Here is a 13549-nt window from a genome sequence, read left to right as displayed (position 1 = left end):
GGATTTGAACCCCTTTCAGTTTTTGTATTGCTGTCTGTGCCCCCGTTGGTGAGATTCATTCTCTCCATTTGTCCTGTTTACTGTTCTCATGGAGAGTGAAAGAAAATCCCAAAATGTGTTTTCACCAGAACAGGAATAGAGGGGAAATCTTTCAATGGGGCACTAGTTCTGATGAGAGCCAGGGATTTCCTCTCACTTCCTGTTTTTTTTTTTGCTATGGGACAGGAAGTGACTGGAAATCTCCCCAAAGATGGAAAAGAAAACGGACAGGGGTTGTAACCATCCTTTTTTTTTTTTTTTTTTTTTTTTTTTTTTTTTATTCTTGGTAGGAAAAAAAAAAAAAGTTTCTCTGGTCATTGAAGGTCACAGCTGTACTTCATTAGGGATTGTTTTGATGTCGCCACCTACAGGAACAAGACGCTGGGTGCAATTAAACTAAAAGCACACCCAGGAAGTGGCCAAACCCCCCAATCTGCAGAAAGGTGTTCTGTTTTTTCATAGAGTCGCAGGACTTACGCTTTCTAGTGTCTAGATTTTGCAATTTTTTTTTTTTTACCCATTTAGTTCTACTTTTGAGAGACACTGAAGAGCACAGATTATGTGCAGCCCAATTCTTCTCCCATCCCTATTTACCTGAGTGAAGTGCACTGAGATCCTTACAGACTTCATCATCAGTATATAATTATAGGAGATGACATTGCAGATTCACAACGTAAAGTGCACCTGTCACGTCTGCAATATTGAATTATTGACATGTTTCAAAATGCAACAACGCTGTCTTTTTTCTGCTCCCTCCCCCCCCCCCCCCCCCCCCCCCAAAAAAAAGTCGGAGTGATTTAGTAAAAGACGCTGGGCAGGGCTGTCACCACTCCTTCCACCAAAAGGCAGTGTGTTGTCAGCTTACACAAGGATTTGGAAGCAGATTGCATTTCTGGCAGGTCCTCAGGTAGGTTTCTGTACTTGTACAAACAAGGCCAAGGGAAAAACCAAGCTTAGCTTACCACCAGCCCGCAGACAACCACATAAAGTCTGTACTTGCACTGGCTTTAAAAGGGTCAAACATGGGGAAATGTGCATGAAATGCAGAGATGTATGGCTTATGTATTTTTTATTTTGCCTTGCCAGGCACTTTAACCACTTCCCGCCCGCCCTATAGCGGATTGACGTCCGGGAAGTGGTTCTGTTATCCTGACTGGACGTCATATGACGTCCAGCAGGATAACATGCCGCAGCGCGCCCCCGGGGGCGCGCATCGCGGCGATCGGTGGAGCGGTGTGTCAGTCTGACACACCGCTACACTGATCTTGGTAAAAAGCCTCCGGCGGAGGCTCTTTACCACGTGATCAGCCGTGTCCAATCACGGCTGATCACGCTGTCAATAGGAAGAGCCGTTGATCGGCTCTTCCTCACTCGCGTCTGACAGACGCAAGTAGAGGAGAGCCGATCGGCGGCTCTCCTGGCAGGGGCGGTCTGCGCTGATTGTTTATCAGCGCAGCCCCCCCGCAGATCACCACACTGGACCACCAGGGATCGCCACTAGGACCACCAGGGAAGGGGCAACATATGGATGGCCAGGTATGTACCCCATGGCCATCCACATGTGCCCAGTGTGCCAAATCTGTGCCAATCTGTGCCCACAAATGGGCACTGATTGGCACAATTATGTTGCAGTGATGCCCAGCAATGCCACCCTTAGGGGCATCACTGCAAACAAGTAATGCCATCAGTGCCACCCATCAGTGTCCATGCCACCTGTCAGTGCCCATCTGTGCCAACTATCAGTGCCACCCATAAGTAACCATCAATGCCACCTATGAGTGCCCATCCGTGCCGCCTATGAGTGCCCATCCGTGCCACCTATGAGTGCCCATCCGTGCCACCTATGAGTGCCCATCCGTGCCACCTATGAGTGCCCATCCGTGCCACCTATGAGTGCCCATCCGTGCCACCTATGAGTGCCCATCCGTGCCACCTATGAGTGCCCATCCGTGCCACCTATGAGTGCCCATCCGTGCCACCTATGAGTGCCCATCCGTGCCACCTATGAGTGCCCATCCGTGCCGCATACCAGTGCCACCTATCAGTGCCCATCATCAGTGCCACCTCATCGGTGCCCATCAGTGCCCGTCAGTGCAGCCATATCAGTGCCCGTCATTGAAGAAGAAAACGTACTTATTGACAAAAAGTTTTAACAGAAACAAAGAAAAACTTGTTTTTTTTCAAAATTTTCGGTCTTTTTTTTATTTGTTGCGCAAAAAATAAAAACCGCAAAGGTGATCAAATACCACCAAAAGAAAGCTCTATTTGTGGGAACAAAATGATAAAAAATTTGTTTGGGTACAGTGTAGCATGACCGCGCAATTGTCATTCAAATTGCGACAGCGCTGAAAGCTGAAAATTGGGCTGGGCGGGAAGGTGTCTAAGTGCCCGGTATTGAAGTGGTTAAGCTTCAGTCAGCGACTTTGCCTAGGCTGAGATGTCATCAGTCTGCTGCAGGCAGGAGGAAGCATTTTCTCAGTCTTCCCTGCTCCCCCCACTGATTAGACTACATTGTAACTTTGTATAAAGTCACAAGTTGAGAGGCTGCAGCCAGGAGCTGATCTGTTGGATATCTGTGAACACAGCCAAGAACTGCAGACACCAGGATTTACAGCAGGGGTATCCAAAGTGTGGCCCTTTGCTTGCCTCTATCTGGCCCTTGGGGGCACTATTCCTTCCACTGACACCAAAGATAGGAGACTAATTTTAGCAATGATGGGGCACGATTCCGCCTACTGACACCAATGATATCATTATTTTTTTTTTTTTTTTTTTTACTTTACCTCTGACCAACCACCAAGTCTATGGCATTGTTTACTCCCACTGATGCCAGGGAATTTCCTCCTCCCACTGGCCACAGTCTGGTCCCCCTAACGTTTGAAGGGCCAGTTTACTGCCCTTTGTTTCAAAAGTTTGGAGATTCTTGGTTTACATGCTTTGTGCCATCTCCCAATCCAAGAAGTGGATGACGGCTTGAACAAAGATGGCGCCGCTCTTCTGGAGAGAAAAGCAGATGGCGTAAATGTCGGGGGGGAATACTGTAGTCTCTGAGAGAGGTAATATCAGGAAGGGTTACACTGAAGCATTATTTACCATACATGCTCTGAGCATTGAAATATGTGATGACAGGTCCACTTTACATGCTAGAAATGATCTGTAGATTTAAAGTGTCTGGATGTTGAACGGTCACTGGCTTGTTATGAAGATTTGACTTTTCTTGGTAGTGAAGGAAGGATAATTGCCCCAAGGGATGCACCATTCTCATTTCTAACCTGACAGAACTAAATTCATCTGCCTGGAGCCTGACAAAAATGATTTGTACATCTATAGGTGTCGCCTTCATTCTGGGTGGGGTAGGGCTGGCAGTGGCTGGGCTTTGGCAGAACACACAGGGAAGATTTATCAGGCTTCACAATGAAGGCGACAGAGATCTGCTCATGAATTGCCCCCCTTGCCTGAGCCTATATGACCATCACATGATTACTTAATAACTGCCAATCTGTGTATCTGCCTAGCATTGCCTGAGAATGCACAAACTACAAACATACAAAATGCCTACTGCAAATCCTTCACTAAAAAAAAAGTCTCTTAACGTGCTTCCTGGTAAATCTGGTGCTATAGACCAAGTTGTCTCCAAACTGTGGCCCGAGGGCCGGATGCGGCCCTTTGCTTGCCTTTATCAGGCCCTTGTGGCACTATTCCTCCCATTAAAACCAGTTATGGGGTACTGCTTACTCCCATTGATGACAGGGCATTTTTTACTCTCACCAGCCACAGCACAGTCCAGCCCCCCTAAAGCCTGAAGGACAAAAATCTGGCCCTTTGTTTAGAAAATTTGGAGAACCCTGCTATAGACTAATATAATCCTAGCTGGTTCTTTTTAAAAGATTGCTGTAGTAGCAAAAAGGATCTACATACCTCCAGGAAGACTTCGCCTCACTTCTCTCCTCATTATAATGTGTATGGTGGACACAATGGGGTTGATTTACTAAAGCTGGAGCACGCAGACTCTGGTGCAGCTGTGCATGGTAGCCAATCGGCCTTTTTTTTTTTCCAAGTAACCACTTCCCTGACTATAGGACATCCTTGGGTTGAAGTGGTTATACTGGGATGATAATATAAAAATGTGATAAGCGCTACAAAAGTGAAAAATATATTGAAATTAGATGAATTAATTAAATCAGAGGATCCGTGATGGACCCAAGGAAGTATTAAAAAAACAAGCAATATTAATAGCAAAAAGAATCATAAAAGAGTGATAAAAAACTGACTAAATAGTCCCAACAATAAAAATGTAGGCGTAGTAATAAGAAGTCCGTGAGTGACATCCAGAGGTATTCAGGAGAAGTGAAAATGAGGCTTAATTCTACAGACACCACCATGTGAAGAGATCCACCACCATAAGGATTGCACGCTTACCAGAAGGCAAGCTTAAGTAAGCTTGTATGGCAGCCTGATGCTCAATCACTGGCAACTTCACAGCACGACTTTCCAGTATAGGGCCAGAGACAAACAAGATAGCTCCGTCCAGTACGGCAGTCTGGCTGAGGGTGTCCTGGTCTGGAGGTTGATATGGAGCTCCTTTGATGAGTCTTTTATGGTTGGGGTCCTCTTGGATGTTCCCTATGGTTCCTCTGATGAGTCTTCTATGGTCGAGTGACTTCTGATTCTTCCCAGCACGGTGAATGGACATGAAGGGGGAAATCTCTCCCAACTCTCAGCTTCTCTTCCTCCTGTGTGAGGATCTTCTCTGTCTCTCCTCCGTGTCCCCGATGGAAGATGGAGGCTTCCTGTCCTGGCTGAGAGGTGTGAGAGACGTTCTGTGTCTGCACTATAGATCTGGGAAGACTCCAATCACATTGTGAGCCAGCTTCCTCACAGGGGGCGCCTCCTCCACAGAAGCCCCAGGCCATGCATGTGGAGGAGGCGCCCCCTGCGAGGAAGCTGAGTAATTTTCTAGCAAAAAAATGATTTTTACATGTAGGAGAGACATGCCAGAATTGGCCCGGTAGGAAAGTAATTAAGCTTTGACGATAAAACTCTGGTATGCTCACACTGCTGCAACTCCAGCTTTAACCTTAATACTGAAAAGGGGTTTTCTTTTGTTTTTGTTTATGCCTTACCTTTTAAATTATGGCTGTTTCTTATCTTTACTAGCTGTCCACTTGTACGTCTGTTTCTGAAGTGAGAATTTTGCTCTGCGTAGCCAGTCATTTTTTTTTTTATTAATTCCCTGATTAGTAATTAGAAGCACCCACCTCTATCCCTAGCAGTATATAACTAAGAATCTCTTGGCAAAGGCACATTTTCAGATGGGGTTCTTTCTCAAAATGGGGGTATTTCTATAAGTGGGAGCACTTCTGACTCTGCACTTCAGCAAATGCACAAAGCAAAGGAACACTCGAAAACACCTTGAAAAATGCCACACAGACTACAGGTGACCTTGTTTACACCTTCCATTATGCCTATATATATATCGCCCTCCCTTCTGTCCTCTCCTTATGACTGCACTCACCAACTCCTGCTAATTCTAAGGCCCCATACACACTATTAGATTTTCTGCAGATTTTTTTCTTCAGATTTACCAAAACCATATAATATGAGGTCAAACCTTAAGAGTTTTAATTTGTATGCAATCAGGAAAGGCCTTGCACTATATGGTTTTTAGTAAATCTGAAGACAAAAATCTGCAGAAAATCGAATAGTGTATATGGGCTCTAAATCCACATGCACAAAAAAAACTCCAGGACACTGGGGCATGTCCCTTCATATAAATCGCACTTCCACATTACCTCCCTCACCCTTCTGCTTCTCCTAACCTCTGGTGAAATATACCCAAACCCTGGGCCTCCTTTATTTAACTGTACTCAATGCACCCATTACCCTGCACCCTCTGGCTGCAGGCGCAATGCACACAATCTAGTTCCCATTTCTCCTCTTCCCAAGACCAGACTCCCTTTCTCATGTGCCCTCATGTAATAGAATCTGTACCTGTAATAAAGGACTGACTTGAGACCAAGGAGTCCAGGTTTATCAAGCTGCTTTAATTCGTGTTTTTTCCAGGACAGAACCCCAAAAAAAGGGGGAGGAAAAGGACAAACGAAAAAGCCTAGAGACAACAGCAATATTTCAGTCAGGGGACCCAAAACAAAAGCAAGGGTTTCCTCAAAAATTGGTCTAAAATTTCCTCAGAGTAGCATGGAATACCTGGATCAGCTGGTAAGTGAAGAAAATGACATCCTCCTCCTCTCAGGCTGGATCTCTATTGAACCACCACCAGAGTGTTTAAATACTCCCCCTCTCCAAATTTGGCGCCAAAACCTAGGGGAGGGGAGGACACTGCAGGGGCATCTACCAATAGGCAGCAAAACCGGAAGTGACACCTCCAGCCAAGTCAGGAAGAGAAATACATCAATCAAATCAATGTAATCAAAGGTGCTGGGCACACCGGAAATGACCAGGCAACACCTCTATATTGTTTTAATTTCCTCCCCCTTTCTATTTCTGTTTGTATATTCAAAGGTAATTGATAAATACAATCTGCATAATTGATCCATAGACCACAATGGCAAAAAATGAAGTGAAGGCAATTTAGATAGGGTGTACATATGAAAACCTGGTACAGGAACCTAACACATATAAAAGTATCAATAGAGGTCAAAAAGTCACCAATTTAAGGAGCAACTGAGAACATGGCCCTCAAAATCCCTAGAGGAAAGGCCTAAAGCTCATGGATTCGTTGAGCCCAGGAGGCGAGGTGGCACCCAAAGAGTGGATCCACCTCGTCTCCTTCTGCAGGAGAATTCTATCCACATCCCCCCCCCCCCCCTCTCATGAGTGGGTAGGAATTCCAGGGCAAAAAATTTCATCTTAGTTAGATCAAATGAGTGGTATAAACCCATGTGTCGACTGATGGCTGTTTCCATCTTTTTCTTTTGGACGAGGGACACATGGTCCCTAATCCTGTGGAAAAAGGCCCTCTTGGTTTTCCCTATGTAAAAAGCCTTACAAGTGCACCTCATGTAATAGACCACGCCAATGGATTGACAGTTGACAAAAAAATTGGGTTGATATAAAGTCCCATCTGGAAGGGTTATCTCCTCTGCATCTAAAATATATCTACAGAAATCGCACCTACCACATGGGGCACTGCCTTTCCGATTATTTCTTGCAGATCTCTGTGTTAAGTGGCTATGGACCAATTGATCCTTTAAGGATCTGGATCTTCTATAGGTAATGGAGGGAGTTGGTTTCACATATTTGGAAATTACTTTGTCATTGGACTATAGGGGCCAATATTTCTGAATAATCTCACTGACTTTTTGATGCTGTTTAGAATATATCGTTATCAGCCGTACCTCGAGATCCGATTTTCGAGGTTTCGACGAATGGAATAATTCAGTTCGATTGTGTGATTTGGCCCTATGGTATGCCTTTTTGAGAGTGGAGCAACTATAGCCCTTATCCAAGAGGCGTAGCTGCCATGCCCCTGCTTCCTTTTCAAAGTCCTGGTCGTGGCTGCAGTTTCTCCTTAGTCGTAGATATTGACTATAAGGAATGCTCACCACCAAGGGCTTGGGGTGGGAGCTGGCCGCGTGTAAAATGGTGTTTCCTGACGAGGACTTTCTAAACAAGGAGGAGCCAAGTGTACCATCTGAATTAAGATAAATGGAAATATCCAAAAAATTGATCATATTTTGATCACACGTCATCGTGAATTTGAGATTATAGGAATTGGCCTTAAGTGTGTCCAAGAAGAGAAGAAGTTCCTCCTTAGAACCAGTCCACACCACAAAAATATAGTTGATGAATCGACGCCAAATCAAAACATTGTTAAAGAATCGGCTATAGTCATCTGAGGAGAAAACCTCCCGCTCCCACCCCCCCCCAGGTACAGATTGGCGTACGATGGGGCACATTTAGTCCCCATCGCAACACCCTGCAACTGGAGGTAGTGGGAGCGGACAAAAAGAAAGATGTTATTGGTTAGGATAAACCGTAAAAGATCCAAGATGAAACAATTGTAGGCGAAGGCCCCAGGGCCCCTTTCCGATAGGAAGCCCTCCACAACCCCAACCCCCCGCTCGTGGAGGATAGAGTTGTAGAGGGCCTCCACATTGATGGCGACCAATAGGGACCCTGGTGGTACACAAATACCATCCAGGGATCTCAAGAGAAAAAGTAATTAAGAGATAAAAGATAAATATAGAAAAATTAAGAATTGAGAGACGTAAATTAAAGATCACTTTATTCCTTTCTCCACTCACATTTCAGGATCTCTTCCATCAGTTAAAAACACGATTTTACCTACCCTCTGTGGTCATCAACTGATCCTCTGGCTGGGCTTGCTTCCCGATTTAAGTAGCTTAACTATTTGAGTTTGCATTCAATTCGCTATTTCAATTTTTTGAAAGACCTGCATACAGGTAAACAGATCCCATATTTGGCTTAAATGTTGCATTGGCGGTTTGGATGTGTGGTACTATTTTTTTGCCTTGTGTTTATAGTGTTTTTTCTTTGTCTTTTTTTGTGTACTTTGTAACTTACTGTATTGTTTTCTTAGTGCCTGATAGATACTACTCTCCTGAAGAAGCCACGGTGTGTGGTGAAACATGTTGAGAAATCAATCCTTCAGTTGCACTATATTAAGATTGTTTCAGTACATTGCATGTAAACTCTTTTTAAAACCATGTTTTTATCAATTTTTCTAAATAAAATGTGAAAATTTTTTTACATTAAATTTGTGTCACCCTGTTTGCACCTTTTAAAATCCCAATTTTTCCTTTTTTGTATATGATCTCTTTATCGCTAACTCATTTAATCTACTCGCCATTACCAAAACCTGGCTTCATGAATCCGACACTGCGTCTTCTGCTGCCCTATCCCAAGGTGGTCTTCTTTGGACTCACTCCCCCAGACCCAGTGGATGCAAAGGAGGGGGTGTTGGAATCCTTTTAGCCCCACATAGCACCTTTCAGGTACTTCACCCACCTCCCTCTCTGTCACTCTCCTCATTTGAGGCGCACTGCATTCATCTCTTTTTCCTAGTTTCTCTAAGGATAGCTGTGATCTACCAGCCCCCTGGATCAGTATCAACCTTTCTTGATGACTTCTCTGCCTGGCTACCCTACTTTCTCTCTTTTGAAATCCCCACTATTATTCTCGGGGACTTCAACATCCCTACTAATACTAACACTCCTCCTGCTTCCAAACTTCTCAGTCTAACTTCCTCCTTTGACCTGCACTCTTAAGGCAATACCCTTGACCTGGTTTTCTTCCACCTATGCACTCTGTGCAACCTCTGCAACTATCCTTACCCTCTCTCTGATCACTACCTTATTAGTTTCACTGTCTACCTCTCCTCCACCTCCTCTCCCTCCAACCGCCTAAAGGTTACCTGTAGAAACCTGCGCCATCTCAATTCTTCTCTTCTCTACTCTGCTACTGACCACCTCTGTGACAAAATTGCACCCCTGTCCTGCACCAATCTAGCCTCTTCTGTCTACAACACTTTACTTCTAGCCTCGCTGGACACACTGGCCCCCTCACTATACACAGAATCAGGCCCCATCCCCTTCAACCTTAGCAAACAGGTGACACTAAAAGTCTGAAAAAACATAGCCGCACTCTTGAGCGCCTGTGGCGTAAGATGAAGTCCCAGAAAGATTTCAGCCAGTATAAATCTGCCTTCCAAAAATATAATTCCTGCCTCCTCACTGCCAAGCAGACCTACTTTATCTCTCTCATTAACACCTTATCATCCTGTCCCCATCAACTCTTCTCTACCTTCAACTCTCTACTTCGTCCTCCACCCACCAACTCACTCACTGCCCAGGAGATCGCCAATAACTTCAGACAAAAGAAAACAAATTTACAAGAGAAAGCCTAAGCTGCCTCTGTAAAATTGGGATTTTTAAAGGAGACCATTGCATCTGTATAGTAAGGTAAGCACAAAATTATTGGAATTTTGTATAAAAATTTTCAGACAAAAGATTGATACATTTCGTGAGGAGATCTCTACTATTCAAGTACCCTCCATGCTTTACACTTCATGCCCACAGGTACAATCATTACTTCCCTCTTTCAACCCCATCACTATAGACGAGGTTGCTAAACTACTTGCTAACGCCCATCTTCCCACCTGCCCCCTGGATCTTGTTCCCTCGCAAATGCTACGTTCACCCTCTGGCTCTATTCTACACTAACCCACATCTTCAATCTCTCCCTCTCTTCTGGCATCTACTCCAACTCTCTAAAACATGCACTTGTCAGCCCCATACTTAAAAAGCCCTCACTGGACCCATCCAATCTTGACAACCTACGCCCCATCCCCTTGCTCCCCTTTTTATCCAAACTCCTTGAATGTCTGGTCTACAACCGACTGAGCGGCCGCCTTGCTGATAATAGCCTTCTTGATCCCCTTCAGTCTGGATTTTGTCCTCAACACTCCACAGAAACTGCTCTCCTAAAACTAACAAACTATCTACTAACAGCCAAAAACAATCAACACTATTCTGTACTCTACTCCTGGACCTCTCTGCTGCCTTTGATACGGTTAACCACCCCCTCCTTCTCAAAAAACTCCACGCCTTTGGTCTCCATGACTGTACTCTTCACTGGTTCTCTTCCTACTTATCTAACTGCACCTTTACTTACAATTCTACTTCCTCCTCTCCTCTTCCTTTCTCTGTTGGGGTCCCCCGAGGTTGTGTTCTTGGACCTCTCCTATTTTCAATCTACACCTCCTCCCTGGGTCAGCTGATAGCCTTCCATGGCTTCCAATACCACCTCTACGCTGACGACACCCAAATCTATTTCTCTATCCCTCAGCTCACTCCTTCAGTCTCCTCACATATCTAATTTACTATCTGATATATCAGTCTGGATGTCACACCACTTCCTCAAACTTAATCTATCCAAAACCGAACTTATAATTTTGCCTTCCCCGTGTACCTCTTCCCCTGATCTTTCTGTCAAAATCGATGGCACAACTATAAACCCATCCCTGCATGCCAAGGTCCTAGGTGTAATCCCGGACACTGAACTCTCCTTTATGCCCCACGTCCAATCACTGTCAAAATCTTGCCACCTCAACCTCCGGAACATCTCCAAAATACGCCCCTTTCTAACCAATGACACAACAAAGCTCTTAATTCACTCCCTGGTCATCTCTCGCCTCGACTACTGCAACTCCCTCCTCATTGGCTTACCTCTACATAGTCTATCACCTCTTCAGTCCATCATGAATGCTGCTGCCAGAGTCATCCACCTTACCAATTACTCTGTGTCTTCTACTCCTCTCTGTCAATCCCTCCACTTGTTTCCGCTCACCCAACAAATTACATTCAAAATACTAACAACTACTTACAAAGCCATCCACAACTTAGCCCCCAGCTACATCACTGACCTAGTCTCAAAATACCAACCTAATCATTCTCTTCGTTCCTCCCAAGACCTCCTGCTCTCTAGCTCCCTCGTCACCTCCTCCCATGCTCGCCTCCAGGACTTTTCCAGAGCCTCTCCAATCCTATGGAACTCCCTACCCCAATCTGTCCGCTTATCTCCTACTCTATTAGGTTTTAGACAATCCCTGGAAACCCTCCTCTTCAAAGAAGCCTACCCTACCCACACCTAACAACTTTTAATTTTCTTCATCTGATCATCCCCCACAACTGTTACCTTTTGTTCCACTTGACCCTCCCTTCTAGACTGTATGCTCTATCGAGCAGGGTCCTCTGATCCCTCCTGTATTGTATTGTAACTGTACTGTCTGCCCTCATGCTGTAAAGCGCTGCGCAAACTGTTGGCTCTATATAAACCCTGTATTATAATAATAATAATAAAAAAACCTTGAAGCCATTTGGTTTCTATGCAGAGCTGCAGCAAATTTTGCACACTCCAGTTTTAGTAAGTCTGCCCACCGGTGTCTAGGTAAACCTCACCTCATTCCTTATTTTTTTTTTTTTCTTTTTTTCTTTTTTTTTTTTTTTTTTTTAAGACTGGGTTTTTAGAAACTCTGTGTCTCTAGGACAATTTTTTTTTTTTTTCAGTCTCAGGTCTAGGGATCGACCAATATCGTTTTTTTTTTTTCGGTGCCAATACGATTCCGATATTTCAGCCACCTCTCAGGCCGATAGCTGATATTGTCTGCCGATATTCTATGCATTTAAAAAAAAAAAAGTTACACTTTTTTTTTTTAATCACTGTTATTGCTGTCACAAGGAATGTAAACATCCCTTGTGACAGTAAGACCCCTTTCACACTGGGGCGCTTTGCAGGTGCTGCAGGACTAAAAATAGCGCCTGCAAAGCGCCCTGAAACAACCGCTGCTGTCTCTCCAGTGTGAAAGTCTTCGAGGGTTTTCACACTGGAGCGGTGCGCTGGCAGGACGCTGAAAAAAGTCCTGCTAGCGGCATCTTTGGAGCGGTGTATACACTGCTCCTTCACTGCTCCTGCCCATTGAAATCAATGGGGCAGCGCGGCTATACCACCGATGAAGCAGCGCTTTGCGGGTGGTTTTAACCCTTTATTGGCCACTAGCGGGGGTTAAAAGCACCCCGCTAGCGGCCAAATACTGCCGCTAAAACAGCCGTAAAGCGCCACTAAAAATAGCGATGCTTTACCGCCCCAGTGTGAAAGGGGCCTTAAAGGGGTTGTAAAGGTATACATTTTTTCACCTTAATGCATTCTATGCATTAAGGTGAAAAAACTTTTGAAAATACCGCCGCCCCAGCCCCCCCGTTTTACTTACCTGACACCTCGAAACTCGGCCGCTCGCTCCCGACCTCCATTCAGCCAATCAGCCTGGTCGCTGATTGGTTATAGTGGATGGATTAAAAGCAGCGCAACCATTGGCTTGCGCTGCTGTCAATCACAGCCAATGATGCGCCGCGCCGGGGGCGGGGCCGAGTGATATAGCCGCCGGCTGTATCACGGGAGCGCCCGCAATAACTAACCACCATGCGAGAGAGCTCGCATTAAGGTGGTTAGTTATTGCGGGGAGGAGCTGAGACAGCCACCGAGGGACCCCAGAAGACCAGGTTCGGGGCCACTCTGTGCAGAACGAGCTGCACAGTGAAGGTAAGTATAACATGATTGTTATTTTAAAAAAAAAAAAAAAAAATGACCTTTACAACCCCTTTAAAGTCAGTGACGGATACTATTTATGGAGAGATCGCAGGTCTATAAGACCTCAAACCCCTCCACTGCACTTGAAAGTATTCAAAATGTCAAGATCAGTGTTTTTGAATACACCGGTTTCCCCCCCCCCCCCCCCCCAAAAAAAAAATTACCACCAGCTGCTGCGGGTTTACATTGAAGTCTATGGCCTTCAAGTCCCATGAAAGTCAGACCAAAGTACTGCAGGTTGCACAGATAAGAATGGTCATCATTGGGAAACATTGGGGAGTGACTTGTCAAGTGTGAATGGGACTCTGTATATACATTCTGGAATGGATACATTTTTTTAATTGTGGTCCTGTATATGTGTGTGCCTTCACATTCCATTAGT

Source organism: Aquarana catesbeiana, linkage group LG11 (genome assembly GCF_042186555.1).
Source record: "Aquarana catesbeiana isolate 2022-GZ linkage group LG11, ASM4218655v1, whole genome shotgun sequence".
NCBI lineage: Eukaryota > Metazoa > Chordata > Amphibia > Anura > Ranidae > Aquarana > Aquarana catesbeiana.
The sequence above is the reverse complement of the archived record's forward strand: the minus strand, read 5'-3'. Positions refer to the sequence as shown.